The sequence below is a fragment of the Aquarana catesbeiana genome, linkage group LG06, assembly GCF_042186555.1.
Source record: "Aquarana catesbeiana isolate 2022-GZ linkage group LG06, ASM4218655v1, whole genome shotgun sequence".
Lineage (NCBI taxonomy): Eukaryota > Metazoa > Chordata > Amphibia > Anura > Ranidae > Aquarana > Aquarana catesbeiana.
Window position 1 is genome coordinate 375,496,585 of NC_133329.1, and position 19,308 is coordinate 375,515,892.

Below are 19,308 nucleotides of genomic sequence, written 5' to 3' on the forward strand. Positions count from 1 at the left end.
AGAAAAAGGCATGGGATCCCCCTCAAAAATATATACCAGAACCTCATCAGAGCATGAAGTCTGCAGGCCAGAAAACAGAGGAGGGCGATGATGCACTGCCCCCTTCCTGAACCATGTACTTGTATGAAAATGTATCTTATGAAATCCCTGGTGTTCCTGCCAGTCCCTCTGCTTTCCTATTAAAAACTGACCAAACTAGGCATGAGAGCACAGTGTGGTCAGTTCTCTAGCTGTGCTGGAACTCAGCCTGCTCTCCTCCAATGATCAGACTTGTGCTCACAGGGCCCCCCCACTTCCGCCACACAGCCATTCACCAAGAAGACCAGTCGGCTGCTGTTTCTCCACCTTCAGCTCTCTGAGCTGAGAACAGAGGGTATGTGATCACCTAATTTAAAAAAAAAAGGTATTTACAATGTTTTTATTTTATTCTATACGCAAATGTTTTTCGTTTCATTTTTATTTCAAACTGAGTGTTTTTTTTTTTACAAAGTTCACATACACTTCAAAGGCTTGTTAAATCTAGTGGTAGAGGAATAAGGAGTAAGGGCCGGTTCACACTGCTGCGAATTCTATTGCAAATTTGAGCCGTCATTTAAATCATTTAAATAACATAGTTTTCCATTAGTGCCGTTCACATCAATGCATTGCGAATCTAAGCTGCGTACAAAAAGGGTCCTGTGCGAGTTTGATCCGTGTGCGATGCGAATTCAATGCAATATTTGCCGTAGAATCGCAGTAGATTCGCCAGAACACATAAAGAATTTGCAACGAAAATTTACAACGCAATCGGATCAAATTCGTGCAAAATTTGCATCGCAGCAGTGTGAACCGACCCTTATACTTACCTTATTGCTCACTCTGGCAGGCTCCTGCCATCTGTGTGATCAGTCCCCTGAAGCTTCCTACCTAAGCACAATTCGGGGCCCGTCCACAACAAGGAGCGTTAGAGAGAAGAGGAAAGTGCCAAAGCAAACAAGATAAGTTGGGGGGGGGGGGGGGGTGCCCACCCCAAGGGTACATTTTTCAAGAATCCCAGAGTTCAGCTTGAATAAAGCAAAGAGCAATGTGCAGTAATCTAACCAATAAAAAGTGAGTAATCTAAAGCAAATGGGTAATATTCTGATGAAACGTGAACTCTGATTGGTCAGTCTAGGATTCTGCACTCTGTCATTATCATTTCTTTCTCTGCTCCCTCATTAAATAATCCTGACGGCTTTATGCAGTTCCATCTGTGCTATCGATGCTCATTATTACAAAAGCCGCCCTGCCTTGTGTACAGGCTGAACACACTTTCCTGCACACATGGCTAAACTTTGTTAATTTCCTTCCTGAATTATTTATAACACGTGTCAGTCTTTCTTGTAACTCTGAGTACAACACAGAAAGTATCGCTGAGGGTCACTAAGCCCAGATGCCAAGCCATTCACAGGCCAGCGGTGTGCTAGTACCATCTGTTGGAATAATATCCCTTTTCCCCTATTTTTAGTATTGAAGTGCTGTTAACGAATCATATTGCTTCCTCTGACACACTCGGGTTTAGTTAAAATAAAAAAAAAAAAAAAATGAAACAAAGATCATGTGTTATATACACTAGCAGTTAACAGCCAATCACCTTTCAACTTTCATTAGTTTAGAGCAGTCAAGTTAGTGAAAGTTGCTTGCCGATTGGTTGCTAATGATGACTGCATTCTGCATAGGCTTCTTTGGATGTTTGACCACTTGCACCTTTCACACTTGTACCACCTGAAAGTCGTGCGACTTTGACGTGACTTTGACACGACTTGAAGCAATGCCTGTATAATCTTGAGGTCTATGGACTTCAAGACGCATCAAAGTCGGACCAAAATAGTGCAGGGATTACTTTGAAATCGCTACGACTTGAAGTCGCACAGATATGAATGGTGCTTATTGGAAATCATGGGGTACGACTTGTCATGTGACTTTGCAGTCCCAAGTCGCAGGGCAAGTCGCACAAGTGTGAAAGAGGCCTTAACCACTTCCGGACCGCCGCACGCCGATGTACGTCCCTACTTTGGCGGCGGATATCGTTGTTATGGCAGCAGCTAGCTGCCATAACCCCAGTATCCCCATGTTCGGCCTGGCAGTTTGGTACAAGATAAAAGTGGTTTCTGCAGTGGATTCGCCACAAGATCACTTTTATCGGTGGCGGGAGAGGGCCGCCCCCCTCCCGCCACGATCTGGTGCCCTCCACCTCTTACCGGAGCCGTCGGCAGCGGCGGAGGCGATCGCATCTGTCTCCTTCCTTGGTATGGAGATGAGTGAGGGGAAGATGGCCCCCACCGTCTCCATACCATAGCAGGGCGGAAGCAACGACAGAACGTCACTTCCGCCCATACGTCTTAAATGCACATTTTTTGTTGTCATTTTATAAAAATTACAAATGTTTTTTTTTTTTTTTTTTTGCATTTAAGTTTAAATATGAGATCTGAGGTCTTTTTGACCCCAGATCTCATATTTAAGAGGTCCTGTCATTCTTTTTGCTATTACAAGGGATGTTTACATTCCTTGTAATAGGAATAAAGGTGACACAATTTTTTTTAAAACAGTGTAAAAATAAAAAATAAATGGTAAAATAAATAAGAAAAAAAAAAATTTTAAACGCACCCCGTCCCACCGAGCATACGTGAGTAGCGCCCGCATATGAAAACAGTATTCAAACCACACATGTGAGGTATCGCCGCAATCGGTAGAGCGAGTGCAATAATTCTAGCCCTAGACCTCCTTTGTAACACAAAACATGCAACCGGTAGAATTTTTTTAATGTCGCCTATGGAGATTTTTAAGGATAAAAGTTTGTCACCATTCCACGAGCGGGTGCAATTTTGAAGCATGGGTACCAATTTACTCGGCATAACATTATCTTTCACAGTATAAAAAAAATTGGGCTAACTTTACTGTAATCTTATTTTTTAATTCAAAAAGTGTATTTTTTTAAAAAAAAGTGCATTTCCTGACCAGAGCACTTTTTGCGATACGGCACTGCACCGCTTTAACTGACAATTGTGCGTTAATGTGACGTTGCACCCAAACAAAATTGACGTCCTTTTTTTCCTACAAATAGAGCTTTCTTTTGGTGGTATTTGATCACCTCTGTGGTTTTTATTTTTTGCGCTATAAACAAAAAAAGCGAAAATTTTGAAAAAAAGCTATATTTTTTTACTTTTTGCTATAATAAATATCCTCAAAAAGTATATAAAAAAACAAATTTCTTTCTCAGTTTAGGCCGATATGTATTCTTCTACATATTTTTGGTAAAAAAAAAATCACAATAAGCGTATATTGATTGGTTTGAGCAAAAGTTATAGTGTCTACAAAATAGGCCTCACCCCGTTCTGCGGCTCCGTGACACAATCGCATTGAGTCCACGAGACCCGCGGGCACTCCCATGGAGTACGTGGCGGGCGCGCGCGCCCACTATACCGCGATTTAAAGGGGACATACCTGTACGCCCATTTGCACAACCGTGCCATTGTGCCGATGTACATCATTGTGCGCTGGTTGGCATGTGGTTAATAAAAGAAACAAATGACAGAAGAAAAGGGACAATGTTGAAAAGTCCACACATCATACAAAGAAGGCGCAGTACCATATCAAAACAGTATCATATGTGTTTTATAGTGTAGGGAGCCCCCTTAAATATAGCATGTGGGGACAATAATAACCGGTTAACAGAACTTAAGACCCCTTTCATACTGGGGCGCTTTGCAGGCGCTACAGCGCTAAAAATAGCGCCTGCAAAGCGCCCTGAAAGAGCCGCTGCTGTCTCTCCAATGTGAAAGCCCCGAGGGCTTTCACACTGGAGCGGTGCGCTAGCAGGACGCTAAAAAAAGTCCTGCAAGCAGCATCTTTGGAGTGGGGAAGGAGCGGTCTATACACCGCTCCTTCACCGCTCCTGCCCATTGAAATCAATGGGGCAGCACGGCTATACCGCTGGCATAGCGCACTTACTTGTTAAGCAACCAATAACGATATATGGAAAGTGGAGCAGGTACAACATATTCATAGCATACCTTGGCATCCTTTTTAGGTGGCACAGATCTGGGGGGTTTCCAGGATCGTTCCTTACTATGAACATTGACATAGAACTTCCTGCCTGATACATCCTCGTATTCTTCCCACTGGCCCAGAAGTTGGACTGGGGGGCCCGAAGGACTCGGAGGCTCCAGAATGACGTTTCTTTGGTTTTACAGGAAAAGCCAGAGGATCTGCTTCCAAAAAAAAAATCATAATTTATCTGTTGAAATGCTTCTCTGCACAAATATTAATATAGGATTATATCATTTTGGTAGACTAAGATCCCCCCACTTACACATTACAACTTAAGTGTACATACTCCTGCTTTTTTTCCTAATTTGATTGTAGGGAGAGTATTTACAGTATCTCACAAAACTGAGTACACCCCTTACATTTTTGTAAATATTTTATTATATCTTTTCATGTGACAACACTGAAGAAATTACACTTTGTTACAATGTAAAGTAGTGAGTGTACAGCTTGTATAACAGTGTAAATTTGCTGTCCCCTCAAAATAACTCAACACACAGCCATTAATGTCTAAACCACTGGCAACAAAAGTGAGTACACCCCTAAGTGAAAATGTTCAAATTCGGACTAATTAGTCATTTTCCCTGCCCGGTGTCATGTGACTCGTTAGTGTTACAAGGTCTCAGGTGTGTTCAGGTGTGTTTGGAGTTATCACTCTCAATCTCTCATACTGGTCATTCGAAGTTCAACATGGCACCTCATGGCAAAGAACTCTCTGAGGATCTGAAAAAAAGAATTGTTGCTCTACATAAAGATGGCCTAGGCTATAAGAAGATTGGCAAGACCCTGAAACTGAGCTGCAGCACGGTGGCCAAGACCTTACAGCGAATTAAAAGGACATGTTTCACTCAAAACAGGCCTCGCCATGGTCGACCAAAGAAGTTGAGTGCACGTGCTCAGCGTCATATCCAGAGGTCGCCTTTGGGAAATAGACGTATGAGTGCTGCCAGCATTACTGCAGAGGTTGAAGGGGTGGGGGGTCAGCCTGTCAGTGCTCAGACCATACGCCGCACACTGCATCAAATTGGTCTGCATGGCTGTTGTCCCAGAAGGAAGCCTCTTCTAAAGATGATGCACAAGAAAGCCTGCAAACAGTCTGCCTGAAGACAAGCAGACTAAGGACATGGATTACTGGAACCATGTCCTGTGGTCTGATGAGATCAAGATAAACTTATTTGATTCAGATGGTGTCAAGCGTATGTGGCGGCAACCAGGTGAGGAGTACAAAGACAAGTGTGTCTTGCCTACAGTCAAGCATGGTGATGGGAGTGTCATTGTCCGGGGCTGCATGAGTGCTGCCGGCACTGGGGAGCTACAGTTCATTGAGGGAACCATGAATGCCAACATGTACTGTGACATACTGAAGCAGAGCATGATCCCCTCCCTTCGGAGACTGGGCCGCAGGGCAGCATTCCAACATGATAACGACCCCAAACACACCTCCAAGATGACCACTGCCTTGATAAAGAAGCTGAGGGTAAAGGTTATGGAATGGCCAAGCATGTCTCCAGACCTAAACCCTATTAAGCATCTGTGGGACATCCTGAAGGTGGAGGAGCGCAAGGTCTCTAACATCCACCAGCTCCGTTATTTTGTCATGGAGGAGTGGAAGAGGACTCCAGTGGCTACCTGTGAAGCTCTGGTGAACTCCATGCCCAAGAGGGTTAAGGCAGTGCTGGAAAATAATGGTGGCCACACAAAATATTGACACTTTGGGCCCAATTTGGACATTTTTACTTAGGGGTGTACTCACTTTTGTTGCCAGCGGTTTAGACATTAATGGCTGTGTGTTGAGTTATTTTGAGGGGACAGCAAATTTACACTGTTATACAAGCTGTACACTCACTACTTTATATTGTAACAAAGTGTCATTTCTTCAGTGTTGTCACGTGAAAAGATATAATAAAATACTTACAAAAATGTGTGGGATGTACTCACTTTTGTGAGATACTGTATATCATATGGGTTTGGTTTTTTGACCATGCTCATCTTGAACTACATATGCCCTAATTACAACATGTTTTTGAAAATAGAATAACATCCCTTTTTTAAAAAAATGATTCATGGTGCATGTATACTGCAACAAAGCTGGCCATTACTAGAATTTTGCTTGACAATTTTCATTCTCAGGGTGTGAACCTTCAACCAAGATAATTTTAAGGTGCACATTGGAACATTTTCTCGAACAAACACATTCTTAACTAGAAAAGCTACAATTTCTGGGGAAATTGTGAAAAGTGTTCTTGCCTCTACAATTGGAGTGGGCGGAGTAACTGGGTGGAGTGGCTTGAGTAACTGTGAAAAGTGTTAAAAAGCTTAATATTTTAAAAAGTATAAATAGTAGTAAAAAAGTTGAAGTCCCATCATTAGCTGAAAGAGCTGAACATTTTTTTCAAAAGTTTTTTTTTTTTCAAAAATGAATAATTTTTTTTCAAAAATTATTTTTTTTTTTTTTCAAAAATTATTATTTTTTTTTTAATGAAATTTTTTTTTTCAAAAATAATTTTTTTTTCAAAAATGATTTTTTTTCAAAAATATTTTTTTTTTCAAAAATTTTTTTTTTTAAAAAATGATTTTTTTTTTCAAAAATTTTTTTTTTTTCAAAAATGATTTTTTTTTCAAAAAATTTTTTTTTTTTCAAAAATTATTTTTTTTTTTCAAAAATTAATTTTTTTTTTCAAAAATTATTTATTTTTTTTCAAAAATGATTTTTTTTTTTTCAAAAATATTTTTTTTTTTCATGGGGCGGTCATAATGTTTTGGCTGATCATGGGGTTGTCAGCTTTTGTCACCTCCCACTCTAGTTTTTAACATTTCACCATTCATTCCTATGGGACCAATTTCGCCGCAAAAACGACGATATTTTGTGAACCATTCGGTGAAACGTTCCACAAAATAATTTTTTTTTTCATGGGGCGGTCATAATGTTTTGGCTGATCATGGGGTGGTCATAATGTTTTGGCTGATCATGGGGTGGTCATAATGTTTTGGCTGATCATGGGGTTGTCAGTTTTTGTCACCTCCCACTCTAGTTTTGAACATTTCGCCATTCATTCCTATGGGACCAATTTCACCGCAAAAACGTCGATATTTCGTGAACCATTCGGCGAAACGTTCTACAAAGTAATAGCACACCAATTAAATGACATTGAACATTTCGCCATTCATTCCTATGGGACCAATTTCGCCGCATAAACGATGATATTTCGTGGACCATTCGGAGAAACGTTCCACAAAGTAATAGCACACCAATCGGGAACAATCCGCACGTTTCGGTATATTACTTGTCTCTGTAGTGTAAAAACTGTGGGAGGAGTCTACAAGCATTATCTAGTCTAGCAGATGAAGGTATGACCACATGCATTTGGGGTGTCTCAGCATCTTGTGTTTACAACCACTGTTTCCTAGCAACGCTCATGCCCTGTTTATGCTTCACAAATACTGCTCAATACACAGTACACAGGATCATGATAGCTGTAAAAACTGTGCAGTAATTCAAATGGCTGTATTTTAAAAACTATAAATCCTACAGTGAAGATCTTTATATTGTGAGAATCACAAGACCCAGACCTAGATTTTGATGTATAGTATGTCTCTGAAATATTAAAAATGAAGGTACAGTCGCAGTTTAGAAATTGCCCTTCCAAATTTGAAGGGGCTAGAGTGTAGTTTCAATGAATGTCAATGGACGGCGTGAGTTGCAAACAAATAGTCATATTGTGAAAACTATCAGGACTATGGCTTAGCCGTGGACATGTTTAGTGGCAGCAGGGATAGCTGAACGTTTTGATATAAGATTTGTGTAGGTGGGCTTGAAAATAAGGGAGTGGCGGCAGTTTAGAAATCATGTCCTGATTTTTCAGCTTTTGTCCCCTCCCACTCTAGTTTCCCCATTCATTCCTATGGGACCAATTTCGCCGCAAAAACAACGATATTTCGTGAACCATTTGGTGAAACGTTCCACAAAGTAACAGCACACCATTCTGGAACAAACCGCACATTTCGGTATATTACTTGTCTATGTAGCGTAAAAACTGTGGGAGGAGTTAGGGTGGTAAATTTGGCTATAATAATAATAATATATATGTGAGATAACAGTAAGTGGTCTTGCTATGCAAGAACACTTAATTACTTAAAATTTTTAACATTAAAGTGTTTGTTATCCCAACATTTCATACTGCTGATATGTGCTTGTAGGAAAAAGTATCCTTTTCTCTTTGTATTGCTTCCTTTGTGTGAAATCCCTGGGTTTTCCTGCCAGTCCCTCTTCTTTACTATTAAAAACTGACCACACTAAGCAGGAGAACACACCATGGTCAGTTCTCTAGCTATGCTGGGAACTCAGTGTACTCTCCTCCAATGATCAGACTTGTCCTGACATGCCTCCCCTGCACGACCTTTCACTGGGAAGCTCAGTGTGCTGCTGCTTCTCCTCCTCCCAGCTCTTATGCAGCTGAGAACAGAGGGAATGTGATCACTTATAAAAAAGGGGAAAAAAGGTATTTATATTATATTTTTATATCTATACCAAAATGTTTTGCCTTTCATTTCTATTTTAAACAGAATGGATTGTTTTACAAGGTGATCGTTTACAATCACTTTTAATGTGTTTTTTGTTTTTGAAAATCAAATTGATTGGTGCACTGTTTGCCGCCCCCCCCCCCCCCCAAAAAAAAAAAAAAGTACCACCAGCCACCACTGAAGGGAATGGTGGACCAATGCAGTATTCATGTTTTTGCATTGTCACAACGCTTATAATGGCATTGGAATGCTTGAAAAAAATGGGAAATGTCATGTGAATAGTGCTTTAAAAGCAAACCTGTGCTTTACCCATGCAGGGCTTTTCCACTCAATGTACAAATGCTTAAATTATCTCCCCCCATCTTTTTTTTTTTCTCTTCTGGATCTATAACCAGTTAGATTTAAACTTGCAAAGCATATTTGAAACCGATTGGTGGATGAGACTTCTTATTTATGGCATTATGATGTCTGTATGTGAGAGACAGCAGGGAGCCAGGCAGTGAACTCCTATACAACATTAAAAATGAAAAAGAAGGTAAAAGGTATCCCCAGATCACCAGATTACAGACATAAAGGAGTGGTGTGGAGTGGATGCATTACACCAGTTCCTGGATAAAGAAACCACTTTACTAAGAAGGTAGACTGTATTTTCTGTATGCATTTCGAAACTTTATTTTTTTCAAATTTTTCTTAGGGTGTACCTTTTATAGAGGGACAGTATTACTAAACACTAACACTTTTAAATATTTCCCGATGCACTAAGACTGTATTATTCTGAAGATCCACAAAGTGTTTTTTTTGCAGCTGACATTTTAATACCCGTTAGTTAACAAATATTGAAATGTAAAACCTAGCAATGCATTTCTTCTTATTTTTTCTTGTGCTACTTTTAGTCTAGTAAATCAACCACTGAAAGTGTAGCACTGGAATGGACTCTTTTAAATCCTGCCCAGCAGTGCTATGAATAAACAGCAGCAAGCCATTTTTGTTCCTCTCCTCCTTGCTTGAGTGGCAGCTGCAGGGAGGAAGAGGAATTCCTGAGCAATGGTTGGCCAGGAGGATTTTGATTGGCTTCTGGTTGAAAAAGCCTGCCCATGGAACCAGGGGGACTGATAGGAAGGACAAGGACTGATGGGAGCTGGAAGAACTGCTGAGAGATGTAGTTTCATTAGAAGCAGCCCCTGTCCAAAAGGGACTTGGCGGGACTACGGGTCCCAGGAGGAGGGTGAGCTATGGAAGAAGGAAAAGCCTGGGGCTTGGGAGAGTCTTACATGAGGAGTGTCAGGGAAGATGCATGTATGTGCGCAGGCGTATGGTTCCTGTAATGCTCTGTACACACGACCGGTTTTGCCGTCGGAATAAACTCCGAAGTTCTCTCCGACGGAACTCCGATGGAATTCCGCTCAAGCGGTCTTGCCTACACACGGTCACACCAAAGTCCAACCGTCCAGAACGCGGTGACGTACAACACGTACGACGGGACTAGAAAAAGGAAGTTCAATAGCCAGTAGCCAATAGCTTCCGTCTTGTACTTGCTTCAGAGCATGCGTCATTTTTGGTACGTCGGAACAGCATACAGAGCGGTTTTCCCGATATATTCTCGAAATATTTAGAACATGTTCCATTTCTAGGTCCGTCAGAATTTTCAAAAAAAAAGAAGTCTGATGAGGCATACACACGATCGGAATAGACGATGAAAAGCTTCGTCTGACTTTTTCTGTTGGACATTCCGCTCGTGTGTACGCGGCATAAGCCCTGTGCATGGCCATTTAGCGGGTGTGCGTGCACTTACACAGGTTTGTGCACATGCTCTTTGGCACCAGGTAGGCTATTTAAACTGCACTAGTTCCTTGTGTCAGTGCCATTTGGTCTATTACATTCCTAAAGCATATGTGTATCTGTCAACCACCAGTAAATTTACTGACTGTAAACTGACTGACTTTTTTACAACTGCCAGTAAATATCAAGGGCTGATAATTTCATGCTGTGTTGACTTTTTAAGTATAAATCAGGCAAATTACTTTGTTATAGGTATTGTCAGTGTTTCCATATCATGTTTATACTATTTAAATATTCACTGTGTTAGTTTTCAATAGGAGTTCTGTAATTTCTCAGGTTGCCAGTAAAAAATGTGCTCCGCCAGTAATTTCCCCATGTTTTGTCAGTAAAAAATGCTGCGGGAGGCTGGCAACCCTGTCCTGTATTGGTATTCCATCGCCAACCAGGTCTGCTCCTGACTTTGCCTGAACTCTGCTGCACTGAACCCTGACTTGCCTCTGGACTATGCTTCTGCCTTACCCGTCTGCCAATCTGCCTTGTTGTTACCGATCCCGGCCGACTACTTTTCTGCTTACCACCTGTGTCTGTTCTCCCTACTAGTTGCTGACCTGGACTGTCTGACCTTGCCCTGGCTCTCCTTTCTGCTTTCCTTTCTGCACCTGAACCAGTCATAGCTGTGCCTGACATCAGCTCCTGCTCTTCTGCCAGTGTGTCACCAGCCAGATGCTCCTGCGTATCTTGACACTCATCAACCTTCTCCAGCAAAAGTCTTATCAGGCACTCATGCCTGTGCTCTGGCATTCCCTTTTATTCTACCAGGGCTCCTGGACCACAGCTGTAAGACTGGCCTTCCTCTACGTTTCTGGCTCCATCACCAGGTACGTTACAGGGAGTGAGAGGAATGGGTTGATATGCTCCTAAATTATAAATGCTGCCTATTGCCAGAGCTCACTCGCCTAGAGACCACTGCTGTCGGAGGGCCTCCTCAGCAAGCTGGAGGAAGGAGTGCCACTTGCTTTGCAAGAAATCGTATCTGGGTTGCCTCCATTTCCATGGATCTCACAACAAGCAACCTATAGAGCTTGTTAGACATCAAAGAAATTCTGGACAGCCGCACTCCAAAGATACTTGACTTTATTCAATAAGGTATCATCCAAAATACAGATCACAGCAAAGTGAAACAAAGCTTACGCGTTTCGCACTACAAAGAGTGTTTAGTCATAGCTTATGACTAAGCACTCTTTGTAGTGCGAAATGCGTAAGCTTTGTTCCACTTTGCTGTGATCTGTATTTTGGATGATACCTTATTGAATAAAGGCAAATATCTTTGGAGTGCGGCTGTCCAGAATTTCTTTGATGTCTAAGTGCCATAGCATTGCCAGCACCTGGACTTCTAGACTGAAGGAGATGACTTTTACCTTGATCTGACCCACCTGGAGCGGTGATATTCTCTCTCAACCTATAGAGCTCCCAGGGTTTCAGATGCCAGCAAAAAGTAGGAGGCTCAACAGCGGATGGTTGAGTAGTGAGAAGTCCCTGACCACCATCTTGTTATTCTCCTCCCAAAGGGACAATTCCACCCTGATTTAGCGTTCAGTTTGAGGATTTGCACCCCTATTAACATCAGGATTGGCAGCTAGAAAACATCAGGAACAGTACTGACCAGTGAGAGGGGCCAAGGAACGGCTAAGACCTTTAGCCTCTATGTAACCCATATTTAGGGCTCCCCTAGAGTTAGGATTCATGAACCTAGTGGGATTTGGGCTCAGTGATATTTGGTTCACACACTGTTAAGATTGTAACATATGATTTTTCCTTAGGTTTTGACTGCTTACTGCTGTTGTCATTGTTGTTGCTTTATTGGGTGTGTCACCTAAATAAATATTGTTTTTGGCCTTGGTGTGTCAGTGGGTGTGGATTTTCCAGAAGGGTCTTTGTCAGGCTCCTGGAAGCCATCTTGGGGAGGACAGCGATAATTTTGGATACGGAAATCTTGTGGCTTCAGTTTGTTACTGTATTTTATGCGGTATTAAACCCAAAACAAAAAATGTATTATATTGCAGCTTACCAATACTTAGATGCAGTCCCTGCCTTAGTTTTCTTTTTTACGGCTTTTTTCCCTTTGTTTTCACCTGGTGATCTGATCAGTAACACACCTCCTTTATTAGAGCACCCCCACTGGATGGAGGAGCACCTTTGGACTGCAGCATTGTCAGTCTGGAAAGTTGATCATTATAAGCATCCCTGTCAGTGGTAAATGGTTTGTCTCAAAACTTTGATATATTTGGAGGAGAGCTTGTTCTGTTGAAAAACTTACTGGCTGGTTCAACAGATGAAAATAGAAGAAAAAATATTAACCACTTCCCGCCCGGCCTATAGCAGAATGACGGTCAGGAAGTGGTTTGATTATCCTGACTGGGCATCATATGACGTCCAGCAGGAAAACAGGCCGGCGCATGCCCGCGGGGGCTCGCAGCGCGGCGATCAGTGGTGCTGTGCGTCAGTCTGACACACTGCATCTCCGATCGTAGTAAGGAGCCTCTGATGAAGGCTCTTAACCACATGATCAGCTGTGACCAATTACAGCTGATTACAGAGTGAACCAGGAAGTGACGGTAAACGCTTTCCTCGGTTCGCGCTGACAGGGAGAGCCGATTGGCAGCTCTCCCTGTCGGGGGGGGGTCCTGTACTAATGATCAGATGAAAGGTGCAGATTAGCTGCCAGTCAGTGCCCATCATTAACGCCAGGCAGTACCCATAAAAGTGTCAATTAGTGCCCACACAAGTGCCGATCAGTGCCCATAACAGTGCCAATCAGTGCCCATCAGTAATACATGTCAGTACCTCATCATCAGTGTTGCCCATCAGTGCCATCTATTAGTGTCCATCACTGCCACCTTTCAGTGCCAATCAGTGTCGCCTATCAGTGCCCATCAGTGCTGCCTGTCAGTACCCATCAGTGCCGCCTGTCAGTGTCCATCTGTGCTGCCTATCAGTGCCCATCAGTGCCGCCTCATCAGTGCCCGTCAGTGAAGGAGAAAACAAAATTTTATAACAGAAACAAAGAAAAAAAATTTTTTATTTAAAAAATGTTGGTCTTTTTTAGTTTGTTTAGGAAAAAATAAAAACCCCCAGAGGTGATCAAATACCACCTAAAGAAAGCTCTATTTGTGGGAAGAAGATGATAAAAATTTAGTTTGGCTACAGTGTTGCATAACCGCGCAATTGTCATTCAAAATGGGACAGCGCTGAAAGCTGAAAATTGTCCTGGGCAGAAAGGGGCGAAAGTGCCCGGTATTGAAGTGGTTAAAAAAAAAAAGCAGCCATCACATCTAATAATTGGTAAGCTGCAATATAATAAATGTTTACTTTTGGGTTTGAGAGATTAGTTAGGTGACCCTATGATATCCGGCACCTTATACCTGGTAATTGAATAATAATGGTAACAGGGTTATTGAGATTATAACAGTGCCGAGAACAATAAAGAATACGTAGGTTATATAAAAATTAGAAATGTATTACATAAAACAACAAAATATAGGGTTCAGTAAAAATTAGCAGAGCATTTTGGATTTAATACCACTTTACCCAGTTCGGTTCCAGAGCAATTTTTATATATTTTTCACATACATGTAAAAATCTTAATTTTTGACAATAAAATTAATTAAACCCCCAGAACATTATATATTTTCTGAAAGCAGAGGCCCTGTAGAATAAAAAGGTGATAGTTGCAAAAAAAATTTTCACATGATATTTGCGCAACTGTTTATTAAACGCACATTTTCAGGACAAAATATAATAAAATTAATTTTAGTGCAAAACCACACCATATAATACCCATTTTTGGTTAAAATATAAAAGATGAGATTACATCGAGTAAATAGATACCAAACATTCTATGTCTTAAAATTCTGTGCGCCCGCAATATCGCCAAAAACTATGGTGCCCAAAAATCCCCATAGGTGAAGCTTTGAAAGCCTTTACAGCTTATCAGGTTAGAGTTAGCTAGTAGCTCTTGTGCTAGAATTATTGCTCTTACTCTTATGCCATGTACACATGAGCAGACTTTTCTGCTTTTCTGACTGGTCCGACAGTCTATCCGACAGATTTTCGCCGGACTTCCGATGGACTTTCCTAATGAACGGACTTGCCTACACACGATCACACTAAAGTCCGACGGATTAGTACGTGATGGCGTATGACCGGACTAATATAAGGAAGTTGATAGCCAGTAGCCAATAGCTGCCCTAGCGTCGGTTTTTGTCCGTCGGACTAGCATACAGATGAACAGATTTTTCGACCGGACTCGAGTCTGTCGGAAAGATTTGAAACATGATTTATTTCTAGGTCCGTCTGACTTTTGGGAAAAAAAAGTCAGCTGGAGCCCACACACGATCGTATTGTCCGACGGAGTCCGGTCCGCCGGACCAAGTCTGCCGGAAAGTCCGCTCGTGTTTACGGGGCATTAAGTTCGCGGTGATATGTCACATGTGTGGTACGAATCGTGTTTACATGCGCATGTACACTAGGGTTGACACTTTTTCTTCAGGCCAAACCCGCACCGCAAAACATTTTTTAATATACACAATAGGATTGTAACAGACCTGGCACACCTTTGGGCGCTCCAAAGAGAATAGTAATGCTGTGCACACAGTTCCCTCTCCTATCAGGCCCTGTTCTGAGCCACATTCCTGTCTGAATATTGTGTCCGGGTTTCAGATGGACTAAAACCTGAGCACGTGATTCAAAACCCAAACTGTCCGGGTGAATCCTGGACAGGTGGGAACCCTAGTGTACACCCTTGGATCATGTTTTATTTTAATATATTTCATTATAATTATAATTTTATTTTTATTTACTTTTTTCTTTTCTTTTTATATTTATTTTTACTTGATTGCTATCACGAGGGGTTAATCATATAAACCCCTGTGTAATAGCATTAGGCAGGTGACAGGTACTCTTTTTGGAGACATTAGGGGTCTAATAGACCCCAATGTCTCCCCTGCCCTTCACACCATCTAACCAAGCACAGATCGGCTTCTTTAAAAGTGTCCCCTGACTGTGCTGGCCAGGAAAGGGTGCATCTGATCCCGGAAGTGACATCACTTCTGGCTTTACTGCTTGCATGTGAGATCGAGGTATGGATTTGCCTCGATCTCACTGCAATCTCCCTCCTGAAAGTGATCGACACCTATGATCGCCGGCTGAACAAAACCCACAGTTGTGATTAAGGGTTCACTCATTGGATGTACATAGTACGTCCAAAGAGCTCAATTGGTTAGATCTGCTAGTCGATCTAAGCACCCCTGTCAGTGTTAAATGTTTTTTCTCAACTATCTACAGCCTCATATACACTGCTAGTTTTTTTTTCATTCAAACCAGCAGGCTGTATGAAAAAAAAACCTGACAGCTCAGGTCGGGGCTGCTGTACTAACATTGGGTTGTTAGTACAGCAGCCCCGAACCTGAGCTGTCAGTTTTTTTCCCCTGCTGCCAGAACACCCGCGGTCAGCGCTCTCAGTCATTTTGCTGAGAGCACTTATTGGGAGTCGTCGGCAGACCTTTTTCGGTCATGCCCCTTCGACAGAAGCTGGCTTCTGTCGGACCAGCTGCAGTGCACAGGGGCCAAGTTTGGCCCGTGTGTACGGGGCTTAAATGCTACATCTTCAGGATAGCTTGGTCTGTTGAAAAACAACGGACTTACTGGTTGGATCACCAGAGAAAAATAAAAGAAAGCCAAAAAAAGAAAACAAATGCAACATCACATCTAAGAATGGGTAAGCTGCATTAGGCCTCTTGCACACTGCTGCCTGAAAATACTCAGTTTTCAAGCATACAGGCGTTTTTGTAGGCGTTTCTTTTTTACTGCACTAAATGCACCCCATCGGTTTCAGTGTGACTGTACACACAGGAGAAAAAACATGTGCTGTGTATTGATCAGTAAAAAAAAGTTGACGGACAGTATTTTTGTATGTATAATCGCAAATCAGCGCAAATACACACAACTGCCACGCTTTCTGCTTGTGTGTGCATTTGTGTATCACAAATACATGCAAATATGCACAAGAGATAAATATCCCTTCTTCAATTTTTTTTCTGCCAGGAATGTCTTATGCTCATACATCAGTACAGTGTGCAAGATATATACAGTATCTCACAAAAGTTAGTACACCCCTCACATTTTTGTAAATATTTTATTCTATCTTTTCATGTGACAACACTGAAGAAATTACACTTTTCTACAATGTAAAGTAGTGAGTGTACAGCTTGTATAACATTGTAAATTTGCTGTCCCCTCAAAATAACTCAACACACAGCCATTAATGTCTAAACCGTTGGCAACAAAAGTGAGTACACCCCTAAGTGAAAATGTCCAAATTGGGCCCAAAGTGTCAATATTTTGTGTGACCACCATTATTTTCCAGCACTGTCTTAACCCTCTTGGGCATGGAGTTCACCAGAGCTTCACAGGTTGGCACTGGAGTCCTCTTCCACTCCTCCATGACGACATCACAGAGCTGGTGAATGTTAGAGACCTTGCTCTCCTCCACCTTCCATTTGAGGATGCCCCACAGATGCTCAATAGGGTTTAGGTCTGGAGACATGCTTGGCCAGTCCATCACCTTTACCCTGAGCTTCTTTAGCAAGGCAGTGGTTGTCTTGGAGGTGTGTTTTGAGTCGTTAGCATGCTGGAATACAGCCCTGCAGCCCAGTCTCCGAAGGGAGGGGATCATGCTCTGCTTCAGTATGTCACAGTACATGTCGGCATTCATGGTTCCCTCAATGAACTGTAGCTCCCCAGTGCCGGCAGCACTCATCCAGCCCCAGACCATGACACTCCCACCACCATGCTTGACTGTAGGCAAGACACACTTGTCTTTGTACTCCTCACCTGGTTGCCGCCACACACGCTTGACACCATCTGAACCAAATAAGTTTATCTTGGTCTCATTAGACCACAGGACATGGTTCCAGTGATCCATGTCCTTAGTCTGCTTGTCTTCAGTTTGTGTTTGTTTGTGGGCTTTCTTGTGCATTATCTTTAGAAGAGGCTTCCTTCTGGGATGACAGCCATGTAGACCAATTTGATGCAGTGTGCGGCGTATGGTCTGAACACTGACAGGCTGACCCCCCCACCCCTTCAACCTCTACAGCAATGCTGGCAGCACTCATACGTGTATTTCCCAAAGACAACCTCTGGATATGATGCTGTGTGCCGAAGCCCCGGGCGAGGGCCCGGGCAGAGCCGCCGCGGGCACGTGCACTCAACTCTTTTGGTCAACCATGGCGAGGCCTGTTCTGAGTGGAACCTGTCCTGTTAAACCGCTGTATGGTCTTGGCAACCGTGCTGCAGCTGAGTTTCAGGGTCTTCGCAATCTTGTTATAGCCTAGGCCATGTTTATGTAGAGCAAAAAAAAATTTTTTGGATCCTCAGAAAGTTCTTTGCCATGAGGTGCCACGTTGAACTTCCAGTGACCAGTGTGAGAGCGATAAAACCAAATTTAACACACCTGCTCCCCATTTACACCTGAGACCTTGTAACACTAACGAGTCACGTGACACCGGGGAGGGAAAATGGCTAATTGGGCCCAGTTTGGACATTTTCACTTAGGGGTGTACTCACTTTTGTTGCTAGTGGTTTAGACATTAATGGCTGTGTGTTGAGTTACTTTGTGGGGACAGCAAATTTACACAGTTATACAAGCTGTACATTCACTACTTTACATTGTAGCAAAGTGTCATTTCTTCATTGTTGTCACATGAAAAGACATAATAAAATATTTACAAAAATGTGAGGGGTGTACTCACTTTTGTGAGATACTGTATATCTATATATATATAGTTTGCTTTTGGGATTAATGTCACTTTCATTCTATTTCTGCTCTGGTGGTTTTTCATATTGGACAGCGGCACAGTGCCAGGAAACATGACAGTTGAGATTTAAGCACGCAGTTCAGGACAATTGCAACAACTGGGGCTTTGGCTTTAGTTGCTACTTGGTGCTCCCCCATGCTGCCCATTGCCTCTCTATTCAATGTGATTCTGGGCAGCTAACACACTCTGGTTGACCATTGGGACAGCTAGGTGCACAGGTCACAGCTTGGAGCAGGAGCCACGATGAAAGCTACAATAATGGGGTTAACCTTGGATCAGAAGACACCCCAAGTGCAAGGAAGACAATTTCAGTAATAAGAATAGAACCTGCAGGCATGTCACAGTATATGCTGCTACTATGTAATGCCAGCCAGGCTGGGGGACATAACAGATACACTAGCTAGTGCAACCTAGTGCAAGGTGCAACATATTATTAGCCATTTAAATTAAACATAGAAACAACAGTGAACCAAAAGTAATCTCCAACCTACTTACCCGTCCTAGGCTATGACTATCTTCTCTAAAGCACCCTGACCTCAAGTGAAATTTGGCGGCTCTGATAAAGGAAATCACTGTGATCACATGTAAACAACAATCAAACTGAATCTTTAACTGTTCTTCGTAGTAACAAGATTTCTACAGTAAAAAGATGGGATGTAACTTTAACCACTTCCTGCTGCCCAAATTTGCATTGCACATTTCACTTCCACATACGTATATTCTTATAGATTTAAGATTTTATCATTATTTTTTTATATCTTGGTTATTGATAGAGGATTTACAGCTATTACCATGTTTGACTTTGCACTGTTTTAGCACAAGGAAGAAATAATGATCTGAGTCGTGTTTAATATAATAAAGTGCTGACAGACCCTTCAAGTCAGCCACTTCCTGTTTTCTGACATCTAAAAAGAGACAAAGCGAGAGAGCTTGGAAACGTAGACAGTACTAGTGAGTTTTGCATATTGTTAGTTACTCTTTGTACAGACAGAAATCCTAATTGCAGAAGGTACGCCCCCTGTTAAAAAAAGCAATGAGAGCACTTAAGTTCAGAATTGTAGAAGTAAAA

The 19,308-nt window shown here is 42.1% G+C and overlaps 1 protein-coding gene across 2 annotated transcripts in view; it reads right to left on the reverse strand.

Moving 5' to 3' along the window:
- ARHGAP15 (Rho GTPase activating protein 15) overlaps positions 1 to 18,897 on the reverse strand; it is a 911,406-nt gene extending 892,509 nt beyond the window's left edge. The window contains exons 1-2 of one of the 2 annotated variants that reach the window (XM_073634231.1): positions 18,735 to 18,897; positions 4,032 to 4,226 (exon numbers count right to left, since the gene is read on the reverse strand). The gene's annotated coding sequence lies outside the window, so the exon portion shown is untranslated. Of the gene's footprint in view, positions 1 to 4,031; positions 4,230 to 18,734 lie in introns of both variants that reach the window. The other variant, XM_073634232.1, reaches the window with a different exon arrangement.
- Between the last annotated feature and the right edge of the window lie 411 nt (positions 18,898 to 19,308).